Raw genomic sequence first — 6,000 nt, 5'->3', positions numbered from 1 at the left:
AAACAAGCAGGGAAGGAAGCACAACCACCAATACTTATCATACTTCCAAATCATTATTTTTAAGTTTGTGGTTCCTAAACGCAAGTTTGTGCTTTCTAAACGCATGTTTTGAAGCATCAAAAAGGGTGTTTCGAGGCACAAAAATTGAAAATGAAACTTTTGATTCCGAAACCATGAGCATGAAAGTGTGATTATGAAACTTGTACCACTCCCAAATCATCATTTTAAAGCTTGTGCTTCGTAAAGATAAGTTTCGAAACATCAAAATGTGTGTTTGGATGCACAACAAGCTTGAAAATGCTAGTTCTAATTCTGATGCCATGAGCATGAAAGCTCAGTTATGAAACTTATTGTACTCCCAAATCATCATTTTGAAACTTATCATACTCCCAAGTCATCATTTTGAAGATTGTGCTAACTAAACACATGTTTCAAAGCATCAAAATGGGTGTTGGGAGGCACAACAAGCTTGAAAATGCAAGTTTTGATTCAAAAACTATGAGCATGATGAAGAAACTTATCGTACTCCCAAATCATCATTTTCAAGATTGTGCTTACTACATGTATGTTTTGAAGCATCAACATGTGTGTTTGGAGGGAACACAAGCTTGAAAATGCAAGTTTCTATTCCAAAGCCACGAGCATGAAAGCACGATTATGAAAGTTATCGTACTCCCAAATCATCATTTTGAAGTTTGTGCTTCCTAAATGCAAGTTTTGAAGCATCAAAATGGGTATTTCATGGAACAACAAATTTGGAAATGTACGATTGGATTTTGAAGCCACGAGCATGAAAGTGCGATTGTGAAACCTATCGTACTCCCAAATCATCATTTTGAAGCTTGTGCTTCCTAAACGCAAGTTGTAAAAGCATCAAAATGTGTGTTTCAAGATACAACAAATTTGAAAATGCAAGTTCTAATTCTGAAGCCATAAGCATGAAAGCACGATTATGAAACTTATCGTACTCCCAAATCATCATTTTGAAGCTTGTGCTTCCTAAACGAAAGTTTTGAAGTGTCAAAACAGGTGTTTGGAGGCACAACAAGCTTGAAAATGCAAGTTATGATTCTGAAGCCACGAGCATGAAAGTGTGATTATGAAACTTATCGTACTACCCAATCAACATTTTGAAGCATAAAAATGGGTTTTTGGAGGCAAAACAGGCTTGAAAATTCATGTTTTGATTCTGAAGCTACTAGCATGTAAGCATGATGATGAAATTTATCATACTCCCAAGTCAACATTTTGAAGCATCAAAATGTGTGTTTGGAGGCATGAAAGCATGATTATGAAACTTATCGTACTCGCAAATCATCATTTCGTTTCGGAGCGTGTGGCTCGAAAGCTCCAGTTTCAAAACATCAAAATCAATGTTTAAAGGCACAACAAGGTTTCAAGACACAAGTCCCGATTCTCAAGCTGATAGCGTCAAAACATGATTTTGACATACATGCTGTTCTTACAACCTAATTTTGGAGGTCTTGCCTCAAAATCCTCGTTTTTAGAGCACAAAAATTAGTGTTTGGATGCACAACAAAGTTTCAAGACACAAGTCCCAATTCCAGAGTCGGTAGCATCAAAACATAATTTTGTTGTACATCGTGCTCTTACAACCTCATTTCAGAGCTTGTGCTTTGAAAGCCCTGATTTTGGAACATCAATATCAATGTTTTGGGGCACAATAAGGTTTCAAGAAGCAAGTCCCTATTCCAGAGCCTATAGCGTCAAAATTCCATTTTGACGCACATCATTCTCTTAGAAGCTCATTTCGGAGCTTGTGCCTCGAAAGACCCAATTTTGGAGAGTGAAAATCAATGTCTGGAGGCACAACAAGGTTTCAAGATGCAAATACCGATTCTAGAGTCAATAGCGTCAAAATCTGATTTTGGCGCACATCATGCTCTTAGAACCTCATTTCGAAGCTTGTGCCACGAAAGCCCCAGTTTCGGAGCATCAAAATAAGTGTTTTGAGGCACAACAATGTTTCAAGATGCAAGCCCCGATTCAAGAACCACCAATTTTGATGCACATTGTGCTCTTAGAACACTGTTTTAGAAATTGTGCCTCAAAAGCCCCAATTTTGGAGCACCAAAATCGATGTTTTGAGGCACAACAAGCTTTGAAGATGCAAGTCCTGATTCTGGAGCTGGTAGAGTCAAAATTTGATTTTGACGCACATCGTGCTCTTAGAACCTTGTTTTGGAACTTGTGCCTCAAAATCTTCGGTTTCGAAGCATCAAAATTGGTGTTTGGAGGCACAACAAGCTTTCAAGTCGCAAGTCCCTATTTTGACAATACACAAATCCCAATTCCAGAGTCGGTAGCGTCAAAACTCAATTTTGATGTACATCGTGCTCTTAGAACCTCATTTCGGAGCTTGTGCCTTGAAAGCCAGGATTTTGGAACATTAAAATCAATGTTTTGAGGCACAACAAGGTTTCAAGATGCAAGGCCATATTCTGAAGCCTCTAGTGTCAAAATCCCATTTTGGCGAACATCGTGCTCTTAGAACCTCATTTCGAAGCTTGTGCCTCGAAAGCCCCGATTTCAGAGCATCAAAATCAGTGTTTTGAGGCACAACAAGGTTTCAAGATGCAAGCCCTGATTCTAGAGCCAGTAGCATCAAAATTCAATTTTGATGCACATTGTTCTCTTAGAACCCTGTTTTAGAAATTGTGCCTCAATAGCCCCAGTTTTGGAGCATCAAAATTGATGTTTGAAGGCACAACAAGGTTTCAAGATGCAAGTCCTGATTCTCGAGCCGGTGGAGTTAAAATTTGATTTTGACGCACATCGTGCTCTTAGAACCTTGTTTTGGAGCTTATGCCTCAAAATCTTTGGTTTCGAAGCATCAAAATTGGTGTCTGGAGGCAGAACAAGCTTTCAAGATGCAAGTCGCTATTCCGGAAAATGTAGTGTCAAAACATGTTTTTGATGCAAATCGTGCCCTTAGAACCTCGTTTTGGAGCATGTGGCTCGAAAGCTCCAGTTTCCAAACATCCAAAGCTATGTTTAAAGGCACAACAAAGTTTCAAGACACGAGTCCCGATTCTCAAGCTCATAAAGTCAAAACATGATTTTCACAAACATGGTATTCTTAGAACTTCATTTCAGAGGTTGTGCCTCAAAAGGTGCATTTTTGGAGCATAAAAATTAGTGAATGTCCCTCGGAAGCACCTATTTCAGAGCATCAAAATCAGTGTTTTGAGGCACAAGGCTTCAAGATGCAAGCCCCGATTCTAGAGCCAATAGCATCAAAATTCAATTTTGATGCCAATTGTGCTCTTAGAACCCTGTTTTAGAAATTGTGCCTCAAAAGCCCTAGTTTTGGAGCATCAAAATAAATGTTTGGAAGCACAACAAGGTTTCAAGATGCAAGTCCGGATTCTCAAGATGATTGGGTCAAAACATGATTTTGACAAACATCGTGTTCTTAGAACCTCATTTCGGAGGTTGTGCCTCAAAAGCCTCATTTTTGGAGCATAAAAATTAGTGCTTAGAGGCACAACAAGGTTTCAAGACACAAGTCCCAATTCCAGAGTCGGTAATGTCAAAGCACAATTTTGATGTACAACATACTCTTAGAACCTCGTTTCGGAGCTTGTGCCTTGAAAGCCCTGATTTTGGAACATCAAAATAAATGTTTTCAGGCATAACAAGGTTTCAAGAAGCAAGTCCCTATTCCGGAGTCTGTAGCGTCAAAATTCAATTTTGACGCACATCATTCTCTTACAAGCTCATTTCGGAGCATCAAAACGAATGTCTGGAGGCACAACAAGATTTCAAGATGCAAGCCCCGATTCTAGAGCCAGTAGCATCAAAATTCAATTTTGATGCACATTGTGCTCTTAGAACCCTATTTTAGAAATTGTGCCTCAAAAGCCCCAGTTTTGGAGCATCAAAATTGATGTTTGGAGGCACAACAAGGTTTCAAGATGCAAGTCTTGATTCTTGAGCCGATAGTGTCATTATTTGATTTTGACGCACATTGTACTCTTAGAACCTTGTTTTGGAGCTTATGCCTCAACATCTTTGGTTTCGAAGCATCGAAATTCGTGTTTGGAGGCACAACAAGCTTTCAAGATGCAAGTCCCTATTCCGGAGCCTGTAGTGTCAAAACGTGATTTTCATGCACATCATGCTCTTAGAACCTCGTTTTGGAGCGTGTGGCTCGAAAGCTCTAGTTTCGAAACATCAAAATCAATGTTTAAAGGCACAACAAGTTTTCAAGATACAAGTCCTTATTCTCAAGCTGATAGCATCAAAACACAATTTTGACAAACATGGTGTTCTTAGAACCTCATTTTGGACGTTGTGCCTTAAAAGCCTCATTTTTGGAGCATAAAAATTAGTGTTTGGAGGCACAACAAGGTTTCAAGACACAAGTCCCAATTCCAGAGTCGATAGCGTCAAAACACAATTTTGATGTACATCATGCTCTTCAAACCTCATTTCAAAGCTTGTGCCTTGAAAGCCATGATTTTGGAACATCAAAGTCAATGTTTTTAGGCACAACAAGGTTTCAAGAAGCAAGTCCCTATTCGAGAGCCTATAACGTGAAAATTCCATTTTGCCGCACATCATTCTCTTAGAAGCTCATTTCGGAGCTTGTGCCTCGAAAGACCCAGTTTTGGAGCATCAAAATCAATGTTTGGAGGCACAACAAGGTTTCCAGTTGCAAGTCTGGATTCTAGAGTCAATATTGTCAAAATCTGATTTTGGCGCACATCGTTGTCTTAGAACCTCATTTCAAAGCTTGTGCTTTGAAAGCCCTCGTTTGGAAGCATCAAAATCAGTGTTTTGAGGCACAACAAGGTTTCAAGATGCAAGCCGCGATTCTAGAGCCAGTAGCATCAAAATTCAATTTTGATGCACATTGTGCTCTTAGAACCACCCTATTTTAAAAATTGTGCCTCAAAAGCCCCAGTTTTGGAGCATCAAAATCGATGTTTGGAGGCACAACAAAGTTTCAAGATGCAAGTCGTGATTCTAGATCCCATAGCGTCAAAATTTGATTTTGACAGACATCGTGCTCCTAGAACCTTGTTTTGGAGCTTATGCCTCAAAATCTTTGGTTTTGAAGCATCAAAATTGGTGTTTAGAGGCACAAGAAGTTTTCAAGACACAAGTCCCTATTCCGGAGCCTGTATTGTCAAAACGTGATTTTGATGCACATCGTGCTCTTAGAACCTCGTTTCGGAGCATGTGGCTCGAAAGCTCCAGTTTCGAAACATAAAAAATCAATGTTTAAAGGCACAACAAGGTTTCAAGACACAATTCCCGATTCACAAGCTGATAGCGTCAAAACATGATTTTGACAAACATGGTGTTCTTACAACCTCATTTCAAAGGTTGTGTCTTAAAAGCCTCGTTTTTGGAGCATAAAAATTAGTGTTTGGAGGCACAACAAGGTTTCAAGACATAAGTGCCAATTCCAGAGTCGGTAGCATCAAAATGAAATTTTGATGTACATCACGCTCTTAGAACCTCATTTCGGAGCTTGTGACTTGAAAGCCCTGATTTTTGAACATCAAAATCAATGTTTTGAGACACAACAAGGTTTCAAGAAGTAAGTCCCTATTCTAGACCGTGTAGCGTCACAAGTCTATTTTTTACGCACATCATTCTCTTAGAAGCTCATTTTGGAGCTTGTGCCTCGAAAGACCCAGTTTTGGAGCATCAAAATCAATGTTTGGACGTACAACAAGGTTTCAAGATGCAAGTCTTGATACTGGAGCAGGTAGCGTCAAAATTTGATTTTGACGCACATCGTGCTCTTAGAACCTTGTTTTGGAGCTTATGCCTCAAAATCTTTGGTTTCTAAGCATCAAAATTGGTGTTTGGAGGCACAACAAGCTTTCAAGACGCAAGTCCCTATTTCGGAGCCTGTAGTGTCAAAACATGATTTTGATACACATCGTGCTCTTAGAACCTCGTTTCGGAGTGCGTGGCTCGAAAGCTCGAGTTTCAAAACATTAAAATCAATGTTTAAAGGCA

Source organism: Cryptomeria japonica, chromosome 2 (assembly GCF_030272615.1).
Source record: "Cryptomeria japonica chromosome 2, Sugi_1.0, whole genome shotgun sequence".
In the NCBI taxonomy this organism is placed as follows: Eukaryota; Viridiplantae; Streptophyta; class Pinopsida; order Cupressales; family Cupressaceae; genus Cryptomeria; species Cryptomeria japonica.
This window is presented reverse-complemented; position numbering follows the sequence as displayed.